Genomic DNA, 13451 nt, shown 5'->3' on the forward strand with positions numbered 1-13451 from the left:
CTCTGCTGACTTTAGGCTTCTTTTGTTTTTCCTTTTCTAGTTTTTTAAGATGAAGCACTAGGTTGTTTATTTGGGCTTGTTCTTGTTTTTGGAGATAGGCCTGTAATGATATGAACTTTCCCCTTATAACTGCTTTTGCCCCATCCCAAAACTTTTGATGTGTTGTACTATCATTATTATTCATTTCTATGTATCTCTTGATCTCTCCTTTTATTTTTCCTCTGACTCAATTATTCTTCAGTAGTATGTTGTTCAACCTCCATGCATCCATGGTTCTTCCCACTTCCTTTTCACAGTTGATCTCTAGTTTCAAGCATTATGATCAGAGAATATGGTTGATATGATTTCAACCCTCTTATATTTGTTAGGCTATCCCTGTGTCCAAGTATGTGGTCGATTCTTGAGAATGTTTCATGTGCACTAGAGAAGAATGTATGAGTGGAAGTTTTGAGATGAAAGGCTCTATAAACATCAATAATGTCCGGTTGTTCTAATGTGTCATTTAAGGTTGTTATTTCTTTATTGATTTTCTGTTTGGATGATCTGTCCTTATCCAACAGTGGGGTATTTAGATCCCCTACTATGATAGTGTTTTGGTTGTTTCTCCCTTTAAGTAGTATTTTTAATTAAGCATCAATTGATGAGTAAAAAGTTAGAAGCTTTAAAAAAACTACATCATCAAAATAAAATACTTATGTTAGCTTAACAAGATTTAATATTTTTATCTCAAATGGTTTTCCTTTTCTAAGCAATTCTCCTTTTCCTACTTCTTATAAATCATTCAGTGAATTAAAAAACAGTATTACAAATATACATATTATAATTATTTAAAAATTTCAATAGGCTATTATCCTAACCGTTTTACTACTGAACTACAGAAACAATAGTTATCAGATGACGATAACTAATTTATTTACTTCTAACTTTCACAATTTTATTTTTCAGTGAATTGAAAGTTTATATGGAATGATACGAGAATTGCCAATATCTACAACTTACCTGTTAATAGAAATGCTAACTGAGGTAACTTTTATTATTTAACTTAAAGTGCAATATTATTTGCCTACATGTAAGGGAAAATATACAACATGTTTCTTGTGCTCTTATATTTTCTCAGTGGTATATTGCCTATTATCAGTAAGTCCCAATGTCAAGGGCTGAGAATGGAACCTACTTTAAGATCTTCATAAGCTACTAAGAAAATTTTAAAAATACACAGACAAATTTAGAAAAGCAAAATAAAAAATATAGCCCACAAGAGGCATGATTACATGTCATAGAAATTTAAAGGAAAAAAGATGGTTTCTGACTAAGGGGCAAGGAAGGGAAAATCAGGAGACGCTTAAAAGAGAAATCAGTTTGCATATGGCCTTGATAGATGGGAAGGATCTGGACATTAAAGATACCTAAATATTGGAAGGGGTAGGAAGAAAAAGAAAAAGAAAACTTCATGTTATACAATCAAGTTATTAAAAAGTAATCGTGGCCTTTTTTTGTGTTTAGAAAACTGACTTAAAATGCACATTTTGTCCTTCTTCCAAAAGGACAAAAAAAAAACATGTATTTTCATTTATGTATCTCTTTCAAAGCTGTACCTTGCCTATATTAGTTGCTCAATAAATAATTGCTAAACTAACAAACTACCTAATGTAAACCTACTTTGTGGAACATTTATTTAATGGTATAAATAAATGATACAACTGTACCAAGAAACTGGATACTTCCATTATAGATATCAATTTACTTATGCTACCAATATTCAAGTTAGGCAAATAAATAAATTTTAAAATGCTTAGTGATACTGTATTCTTAGCTTTTCAACATATAAAAATTTCATGTGTTTATTAAGAAAATTGGATGTCCAACAGCTCAGGTATTGTACACTTTACATCGCACAGAATTTTATAATGAAACTATCAACTCTTTTCCATTCAAGTAAACAGACAACTAATCTCATTTTAAAATACAGACTTCTATGTCTCTGTGTGCACCATGTATTACAAATAAAGAAGAGTTATGGGTATGAAAAATAAAAGAATGCTATTATTAAAACATAAAGAGCAACAGCAATCAGTTTGAGAGCTATAAGAGAGATTATAATTAACTTATCCTCAATCACATTCATTACTTCCACGAAACATAAAGTTGATCATATTTGCACTTAATATAGTCTGTGTATTGTTTCTCAAAGTGAATAAACCTTTCATGGTAGGTGCTATCTTTATTTTGAAAGATTTAAAGTTTCCCACTTGTTTGATATTTCAAGAGCAAGAAATAGGATACCATTATCAACCTTAAAAATAAGAGAAATATATTATTTTACTAAAGTAAACTTTGGTATGATATATACCAGAAAATTATGTCTTTTTAAAATTTTTATTGTTTAAATTACATTTTCCTCCTTAAGCCCTAGAATTATTTGAGAGGTTACAATGAAGTATTTTTGAAGAATAACTATTTCTATATTTTCCTCCAGGATCAAATGACTCAAACTTTCTTTTCAGGGGGAACTGAAGACTAGGTACTATAACTGACTTCCCACTGAAAAATATTTTTAATGTAAGATAAAGCATTAAAACATTACTAAAATTTATTGATAACCTGGAAAAAGAAGTTTTAAATGGTTCAACCCCCACTCGGCTCAAAAAAAAAAAAAAAGGAAAAACCTAAATATGAATGGGAAAGAGAAACACTGAATGTAAATATTCTACAAGGGCATTTGTCATACATAGCTGGCCTTGAAATTTGGTTATTAATGACACAATGTTCAGGGCACACAAGAAAAGAAGTAGAGTCTGCCTGGATGTAGATGTCTAATCTAAAAAAGCCCCTATAAATGTAGACCCTAGAGTTAGGATAGCCAACAGGTATCCGCCAACCAATGTGACTACTGAGTATTACTGAGTATTTGAAACCCATCTAGTGAAACTGAAGAACTGGATTTTTTAACTGTAATTAAATTAATTTTAATTTAAAAGTTGATACTCAATTCACCTATTTGAAAATTTATGACTACGTTGGGAAACTTTTGTATTCAAATCTATCTTTCAACTGCAAATTTTTAAAAACATAAACATAGATGAAGTGTTTCTTAAAAAGCTTTGTGTCTGAATTTATGCATTCTAAGTATAATATACTACATCTCAAAGACAGTATAAAAAATGTAAAAATCTCATTAATAATTTCTATATTGATGATGCATTAAAATAACATTAAATAAAATACATGACTAAATTAATTTTACCTATTTCTTTTTACTTTTTAATGTGGCTACTAGAATATTTTACATTATGTATATATGGCTTACATTACATTTCTATTGGACAGTAGTGTTCTAGAGAATTAACTCCTAATGTATAGATAGATTAAAAATGTCTTCCCGAAACAGCTAGTAAGGAAATTGCTTGAACTTTGATGATCGGAAGAGTTCAATATTTTTCCAGACAATGCTAATGATGAATCCAAAAATCCCATATCAAATTATTGCACTTTTTATACACATTGTGACAAAATACAGGAAAAGGCTGAACAGTCTCTAACTCATTATAAGGAGCTAATAAAATCTTGATAACAAAGCTTAATAAGGAGAATATAAAAGGAAAATTATAGGAAAAGATCACTCACAAACACTAATGCAAAAACCCTAAAAATATAATGAACCTAATTTAGCAATGAATGAAAAAGATATTATATTGTGACTTAATTGGAATTGTCCCAGGAATGCAAAATTGGTTTAACATTAAACAAGAAATTCATGTAATTTGGCATATAAAAGACTAAAAGAGAAAATAGTAGTGATTGGTTCTAGAGATACCAAAAAATACTTAAATTCATTTACTATCATAAAATAGGAAGAAAACTTACATAGATAAAAGGTATCTATAAAAAACTACAGCAAGCCACACAATATTAAAATGTTGAAATTGTTTCTTTTGACATCAAAAACAGTAGTATACGCTACTATCACTGTTGTTATTCTACTATCCTTAGCAATATATTAAAATCAAACATTTAAAAAATGTTATATCATTTAAAAGTATAAAAAGTAGAAAAGAAAAAATAAAATATAGTTTTTCAGGTATGATAGCATTGTCTATGCAGAACCTAAAGAATCTACTGATAAAATCCTAGAATAAGCAACTATAACATCATTGTTGGAATTAAAATTAATATACCAAATATTTGTAATACATTAGTAAGACTCAATTAGAAGAATGTAATTAAATGTCTGAGGGAGGAGACAATGGTAAGGTATTAGCCAAAGGGCACAAAGTTTCAGTTATGCAAGATGAATACAGTCCGAAAGATTTACTGCACAGCACCATGCCCCGAGTTAACAACACCATATTGCACACTTAAAAATTTGCTAAGAGGGTAGATCTTCATTAAGCATTCTTATCTCTCTCTCTCTCTCTCTCTCTCTCTCTTTCACACACACACACACACACAAATAGTAGTAGTTCTAATAATAACAATAACATTAAACAGGATGAGAGAAAACTTTTGGAGGTGATGGATGTATTTAAGGCATAGATTTGGTTGTTGGTTTCACAAATGTAAACTTATAACCGAATTCATCAAGTTGTATATACTAAATATGTACAGCTGTTTATGTGTAATCGAATCTCAATAAGTGGTTTAAAAAAATAAAAATCATTGTGAGTCAGCTTTCAGTAGTCAACTAACCCTCTCATGGATAACTGGAAATGTTAAAAAAAAAAAATTAAACTCTTTGAGGGTACTGGGGAATAACCGAAAGCAAAGAAAAACACTAGGCAGCATTCCCAAACTTTTTGGCACCAGTGACCGGTGCTCCTATGAGAATCTCACGCCTGATGATCTGAGTGAGTTGCAGCTGAGGCAGTGATGCTAGCGCTGGAGTGGCTGCAAATACAGATGAAACTTCGCTCGCTCACCTGTCACTCACCTCTTGCTGTGTGACTCGGTTCCTAACTGGTATCAGTTCATGGCCTGGGGTTTGGGGACCCCTGTACTAGAGAGCATATTACCTTTCAGGGAAGTGAAGCATCTAGAGTAAGATAAATTTTTATGCAAACATGGGCTTTACTCCTAAAGCCACTCCCATTCTCATGTTGCAGAGGTTAAAACTCAAGCTCTAGATATCAAAGGAGGGATCTGAGACTGAAAATTGAGCAGGAGGACATCAGAAAAGATGTAAGCGCAGCAGGGAAATCTAAAACCTGCATATGCACCAAAATATTCCTCTAAGAATATCAATGGAAAACATCAACTGCCAAGGCTGAAAGAACTCCGTAGAGATGCCAGCTGCCACTCCCCACAGGAAAAACAAGGCTTGGGGCATGCGTTCCCCAAGTTAGAGGGACTTGGTAAACACTTCCGAACTCCTCCAGACTCTCCCCAGCACATCAACATGTGATTCACTATCAAAAATGATCAATACGAAGGGAATCTGAGATAAAATTAGCAGGAAAAGAAATTTTAAAACATTGAAACAGCTTTATGTTTAAGGGCTTAAAGGGAAAATGGTCACAAAGATTAAACATATAAGGAGTCTCAGTAGAGAATGGGAATTATATAAAATAAATTATGAAATTCTAGAACTGAAAAGTCCAAAAGTTGAGCATAAAAATTTCACAGAGAATTTTAATAGTAGATAATGTATGGCAGTAGAAAGATCAATAAATTTGAAATTCAATCAACTGAAATCCAATCTGAAGGACGGAGAAAAAAAAATAGATTGAAATTAATTAACAGAGCCTCAGTGAAGCTCTGGAACAATATTAAAAAGTCTATATCTAATTGAAGTGCCAAGAGGAGATGAGAGTGAGAAGAAGGCAGAAAAGTCTTCAAAAAAATATAGGCTAATAATTTCCACAATTTGGCAAAAAACAAACACATAAATACAAGAAGCTTAGCAAGAAGAAAAATACAGAGAAACACCTAGTCATATCAGAGTCAAACTGCTGAAGATCAAATAACTTTCTAGGCTCATGATGGAGCCACTCTGACCACGGTGTCACATCAGCAAACCAAAACTTAGATAATTTTCATGTCCCTGTAAGTGCTCCACTTGACCAGAAGCACAAGATATCCAGTCAGCCAATCCTCGAATGGCATGCCAACTCTGGGCCATCTTACCCCAAACGAGGTTGACTATGCGGCCCCAGCTAATCAGATATTTCTATTTCTCTCTTCCTTGTTCTTTATTCTTTATCCTATAAAATTTTTTGCTTTCTGCCCCATTTTGTAGTGCTCAGAAAGGAGACTGTCTACTTCATGAAGTGTTAAATAAAGTTGTTTGTATGACCTAATTTGTCTTATTTAATCATTTTTTAGAGAAACCTTGAAAACCAACAGAAATCAAAAAAGAACCACAGAGAATCAACAATATGAATACTGATTGACTTCTTATCAAAAAATAATGAAGGATCAAAGACAAAGGAATAATAACTTTAAAGTGCTAAAAGAAATAAAAACTGTCAGAACTCTAGCCTTCAAGAAGAAGAGTAAAATAAAGACATTTGCAAATAAAATAAAGCTAAGAGAATTCATCACCAGCAGAACCGCACTACAAAAAAATGAAGAAATTCATCAAAAGCTAATAAAGCTACTTTAGTATTAGAAAAAGTAAATTTCAAGGAGAAGTATTACTAGAAACTAAGAGGGAGACTTCTCAATAAGTAATATTAGTTCTTAATGGTAACATTTCTAAGTGTACTTGTACCCGAGAGGGCTTCAAAATACTCAAAGCCACACCTGCCAAAACTAAAGGAAGAAACAAATAAATCCATGATCATAGTTTTCAATTGATAGAAGAACTAAACAAAAAATCAATAAGGATATAGAAGATTTGAACACTAACAACCAACTGCAACATGTATTCAGAAACAGAACAGGTTATACAATAAGAAGGACGTTGTCAAATAAATATTTTAAAGAAATTTCTCAGAATTTAAGGACATGCGTTTCCAAATTGATAGGGCCTACCATTTGCCCAGCACAATGGATTAAAGAACCCACATCATAAAATTTCAGAACCCTAGAAACAGACATGTATCCAAAAGCTCATAGAAATCTATTCAAATGGTTACTCATGACAGAGTAACTGGTATTAGATTTATCATCCTACTATAAACAATAGATGGTATATGCTTGTATTATCCAGAAGACTCTCCCTATTTTAAGCCTGTCACCTTAATTATATATGTAAAATACCTTTTGCCATATAACTTCACATATTCAAAGTACCAGGTATTAGGGGATGCTCATCTTTAGCAGATTATCCTGACTACCATAAATGCTGAAGTGACTAGAATTTAAAGTGATAGGTACCAGAAAGAAAGGAGAAATATATATAAGGAGCTCTCGAAAACAAAACAAAACAAAACAAAAAACTGTATAGGTTTCCTCTTGAGTTTTTGACCAAATAGTAAGTTGTTTGTGTTTAGAAAAAAACTTTGCAAGGTATAGAAGAAACTATCTACTAAGAAACTGTGAGCTGAATGGAGATTATAGAAATTACAAAATGTGGCAGAACTCACCCTCCTACCTCTATCAGATTTTCTCATTGTATGTGCCACATTCTTTCCTCATACATACCATTCAAGTCCTTCATGCATACTGAGCTAAAGTCCTCTTCATTCCCTTCTAGATATTTCTTATTATCTAGCTAATTCCTATTCATTCTTGAATGGCAAAAAGAATAATGATCTCCCCACTCCCACCAAAGATGTTTATGTCCTAATGCCTAGAACCTGTGGATGTTATGTTATATGGCAAGGAGAATTAAGGCTGCAGATGTAATTAAGATTGCAGATGGAATTAAGATTGCTAATCAGCTGACTTAGGAAGTTCATCCTGCATTATACAGATAGGCTCAATGTAATCACAAGGGTCCTTTTCAATGTGAAAAAGATAAACAGAAAAGCCAGCGTCAGTGATACAACGTGAAACAAATTCAACCCGCCATTGTTAGCTTTGAAGATAGAAGAGGATTGATCACAAGCCAAAGGAATGTAGGAGGTCTCTCAAAAGTGAGAAAAGGCAAGAAAATGGATTATCCCCTAGAGCCTCCAGAAAGGAACACAACTTTGCTGACACTTTGATTTTAGCACATTCAGATTTATTTTGGACTTCTGACCTCCAGAACTGTAAGATGATACTTTTGTTTTTAAGACACAGAGTTTATCATAATTTATTACAGCAACAATAGGAAACCAATACAAGTATCAAAAACATTCTTTAGAGGCACTCTCCTTCATCACCTAGATCAGGATGGAATCTTCTCCATATCTCCGTTAGACCTTTCACAAAATCATAGTATTCAGATTTTTTCATTAGCTACATTCTCTAACATGCCATATTCCCGTCATGTTATCCTTCTATTTCTAGCAACTATTGTTAAACCTGGTTGATTGTGGTGCATAAAAAGTGTGATTGAATGAATTAATAAGTAAATTAAAGCATGGGAAACGTTTTCTTCTTCCAACTACCATATGATACTTTCAAAAGAGATGATCCTGTTACTGTTAAGCTTTTAAAAAGTACATCTAAAAAAGTACATGAGGCATCTGCAACCTTTAAGTAAAAATCTGTTATGCTTTATTTATTTACTGCTGAAAGCTGTAAATTGTTTAAAGAATAAGTAGAACTATTTCTTTGAAAGTCTGAAGTGACTGTAATGAGAAAGAGCTTAGAAATCATGGACTTTAGATTCTGTCTTAAAAATATGTAATTACATACATACATCCTTTTGGATCTTGTTAAAATGTATATGAAAACACCATATTAGCACAAAACAATCTTATTATTATATTATTCTCCAACCTAACCAACAGAAAAGTAGCATATCTTAAAATATCTAAGCCAGTGATTCTTGTGCCCGTTTGCATACTCCTATATTAAGAGTGGAAAGAGAAGACTGGGAAACGGGTATAAAGACATTCAAAAAGAAAAATAAAGTGTAAGAGGTTGAAGAAATGGTAAGGTAATTTAAATTATTTAGCTTGCATAGGTTTTATATTCACTAATGTAATATTATATGTGGTATATATGTACATGTATGAAAGCTATGTATATTTATATTATGCATAAAAATCCTAAAATAAGATACTGGTAAACTATACCCCATTTTCATTGAAGAAGAAAATATCGATGAAGAAAAACTATGAGAAAAATAACATGGACATTAACACTTTTTCCCAATCTGTTCTCTATTCTACTGGGCAAAAGGCCAGATCAGTGTGTGGTCCCATAACTCAGAAGGAAGCTCCATAGTTAACAAGTTTAGACACACAGAATTATTTATTTATTCCTCATTTGTCTTTGCTTATATCTCTAAAACTGTCTAACATATTGTTTTTTCCAGTTTTTTCCCCTCTCCTCCCTTCAGGACACTAAGTTTTATTTAGAGAAATGCATATGTAATTGAAAAACAAGGCTTGTCATCAGATTTCAGCCTTCTTCCTCAATTTAAGTCATGCTTCTGTATTAGGCAAAATGTTGTCACAAGCTATAAATTTCAGTTGTTACCTAGTTTTATTAGGATGGCATTTGTTCCCTGTTTTTTACATTTTATATTTAATACCCTTGGGTTTCAGGAAAGGGAATTAACTCTACATGTATTCTCATATCTAAGACTTTCAAATAAACAGGGAAATTTTAAGGTCTTAGGGACTCCAGTGTAACATGCAATCATTACTCTGTGTCACTGAGGGCACAGTCCTGTGCCAGAGTAAATACAATAACAGAGGCATCTTAAGGATCCAGAATAATAGATGTTTGTAGTCAGAATATCATCATTTTTCTTCTTGCTGGCACAAAATTAGGAGACTTCAGTAACATTCTCATGTGAATACTTGAATATATCACAAGCTGTGGTTTTGAGAACAGTGAATAGCCCACCTATATGTCTACATTAGGGCCCTTCATCAAGGCTTGGAGTATTTTTATTCTACAATAGCATTATAAACAGGGTCTATTATTTTCATAACCAAATATCCAACTAAATTGTGTACTCTGAGTACTTGAGAAAGTCAAAAGTGAGTGGTGGATTAACTATGAGATTGATGACAAAATGCTTCAGAGTAAAGACATGATGTTGACAATAAAACAAGGCAAAAATTATATTAAAAAAAAAAAAAGACGAAGGGGAAGAGATGCCTGAAGGTTAAATAGCACATGCAAATGTGAACTAGTAAAAAATGAAATGATATGAGGAGAGAATTGCAAAGTATAGCCCGATTTCATCAACAGATGCTAAAGAACTAATAGATAAGCACAAAATTACAAACTCATCATAATGGCAAACTCATTAAAGGCACAAAGGACTATGAGACATTTTAGGCTCTTGGGCAGGGAGAATCTTGACTAAGGTGATTCAGTCCACTATATCTTGCAAGATATATTGGAGGTAATGAGGCAGTAACCAGGAAACATATTAAGAAACAAATGACATCACAATGACATCAAGCCACTGACACTTTGACTGACTCAACAAAACCTGAAGCGCAATGCTGACCACATTCTAGGCCATCACAGAATCCCTAAAATGCTGAATGCAGCTTTTATTCTGCAAATGTAACAGAAAACAGAAAACATGGGCTCTGAAATCTTTTGTTCAACTAAATCTTTTTTCAAATAAATATTGGTTTTAGTTTATCCTTCAGTTACGGAGACCACTGAACTTTAGTCTCACCTCAAGCACAAGATCAAATAGAAGGTGACAATGATAGCTTCACAGAGTGGCAATGTTGAAGTGGAGGCACAGATCTTTTTAAAAGTGAAAAGTTCAGAAAACTGAGAGGCCTTGGTCTTGAATGGGATGTAGGGCAACATTTGGAATGTTTTATAAATCAGATTTTTGAGTCTACCAAACTTTTTAAGCAATGATAATCAGATTTCTCTGTAACAAAAACAGAGGTAAGTTTTTAATATTTTTCCAATAGACACTGGGTTCCAAGGCAGAGATTTGACTCAAGTTATCAGAAAAGGAAAAGTCTTGGAAAGATATGTGAAACATTGATTATCTAGGTAAGCATAGCATTTCCCACTAATGCTACCAACAGATATTTAACTTCTATTGGAACTTTTAGAAAATATCAAAAATACTATGCAAAGAATATATATGCAGTTTACCTACATTACTTTTAGCAGACATTTCTATAAGGTAATGAGAAGATTTGTTTATATACCTATATCCCAAAATGCAAACTCATCTGCAGGTAGTAGAGGTAGGAGACAAACCTATAAACCAATGTTCTGTCGCACAGCTCCATATGCCTCTAATGTCTTCATTATTGAGAATTTCCACACTTCATCCATAACCAAGTATTGCTATACAGGTAATCATTTACCTTCCTTTACTCTGAACACAACAGAATGATTTTTTTTTTTTTTTTGCATTTTTTCTCATTTTGATTATGTGTTTGAGAGTGATACTTCCAGTTTCCCTTTGTGTAAATTTATTAACTGCTTCATTTTTCAAAAGAAATATTTTAAATCAATACAAAAGATCTCAGGTTACCTTTATCACACAGGTTTTTTTTTCACTTAAGTTCCCCAGTATTATTCAGCAACTTTGAATGGTCACAAATGAATTTCAACAATATCCTTTCATGTTTTCCAGTAAAATTATGATATACTTCTTTTAAAATTATAGACACATCAAAAGCTTATCTTTATCAGCTTTAAGATGTAAAAGACATTGATTTATTCTTTCCTAGAGAAAGGGAAATATGAGCTGAATGGACAGTTGTTACCCGTCAACTACATTGCTATAGAGTATCATATTACTATACTCATTAATAGTAATTTATTTGAGAAACTGACTGCAGTTATTTGTTCTAAATTCTGCATAGGCCTAAGTCATTAATGATTTGCACTATGCCTAACAGCAATTTCAAAGGCTCTAACTGCAATCAAAAAGCATATGCAATGAACTTGCCAAGGAGAAACTTTTATGATGCATATCAAATGCAATGAAAAGGTGAGAGTTGGAAATCTAAAAAATAAAAAAAAAAAATTAACACAGGGAACATTGCAAGTTAAGGGTTCCCACACTACTGCTGATTTCCACATTATTCATTTGTCAGATTTAAAAAATGAAATGCAAATTGCTTAACAATGCAGCAACTGAGGAACTTGATGTGAACACATAAATCTGTCAAGAGCACAAAATTCAATAAAGAGCATTATTGATTATTATTATGAAAAGAGTTCTAATTAGAAACGTTAAGAGGGTGCTTATTATAAAAACTAATGAATGAGTACAAAGTTCTAGATTTTTCTTAAGGGCTGTCAGCAAATCTGCATTGTTTCCAAGCTTCTGATAAGCCCAGAAATTGCATAGTTAGGTGGTAAGCTCTACGAAAGAGCACAAGATTTAGAGGCACAGAGCACTGATAATGAATTCTAGCCTGGCTCTACCGTTTACTTATTGTGTGACATTAGGCATATTACCTAAGCCTCTCAGAGCCTCATTTCTTTCACCCATACAAAATTAAAAAATTACCTACCCCCACAATATTATAATAAAAATTGAAATAATATGCATGTGAACTACTTAACACAATGCTTGACACATAGAGCTCAATAAGTGGTACTTACCATTATTAAGGATACGTTTTTGGGTTTTTTCCAAATTGTAGAAACACGCTGTTAAGCCAAATCAAGATGACTGAACTTTCTAGATTCAATTTATATTCTGCAATACTGAAATATTTAAGATACCATTGATCAAATATAAAACTATTTTTATCATTTAAACTCAGTAATGAGGTCTATAGCCATGCTACCCTGAACACGCCTGATCTCATCTGATCTCGAAAGCTAAGCAAGGTCGGGCCTGGTTAGTACTTGGATGGGAGACCACCTAGGAATACTGGGTGCTGTAGGCTTTAAAAAAAAAAAAACCTCAGCAATGAAAAAATATTATTTCTAATATTTTTGTAGTTCAATCAAAGGATACTTTGTACAAATCAAGTGCTTAATAAATTTTGGTGGGTTATATTCCAAACAAATCATAATTCATCCATTCTCTATAAATATTCCCCCACAATTTTATAAATTTTGTGCGAGAAAAATATGCATAGCATACTACAAAAAAATAGTTACAGTTAGCTCAGAAATTTACTGGACATTCAGACATGCAAAGAGTGGTTGGAAATTTTAAAATTCTGTTTAAGTATAAATATGTAGTGTAGATATTATAAAAACCTTCTTGGTTCTTTCATTTTCTTCACCCTCACATTTAATCAGTTACAAGCTCATAAACATCTCAGACTCTACCCAAAACTCTCTGACTGCACTGCCACCTCCCAGGTCAGGAGCCACAGTTTTCACTTGAATTTCTATAGCAGACTCCTAGCTACTCTTCTCTCCCCACTTCTCTCTCAATTTTATATGTGGAAACTGGTGTGAGCTTTCTAAAATGCACGTCACTTTTCTCCTTAAAACCCTGAGGGGCAGCC

At 32.7% G+C, this 13451-nt stretch overlaps 1 pseudogene; it reads left to right on the top strand.

Moving 5' to 3' along the window:
• The first annotated feature begins 12759 nt into the window (after positions 1 to 12759).
• On the top strand, positions 12760 to 12878 carry LOC118607033 (annotated as a pseudogene).
• The last annotated feature ends 573 nt before the right edge of the window (positions 12879 to 13451 follow it).

The sequence above is a fragment of the Rousettus aegyptiacus genome, unplaced genomic scaffold (genome assembly GCF_014176215.1).
Source record: "Rousettus aegyptiacus isolate mRouAeg1 unplaced genomic scaffold, mRouAeg1.p scaffold_m13_p_8, whole genome shotgun sequence".
Taxonomy (NCBI): Eukaryota; Metazoa; Chordata; class Mammalia; order Chiroptera; family Pteropodidae; genus Rousettus; species Rousettus aegyptiacus.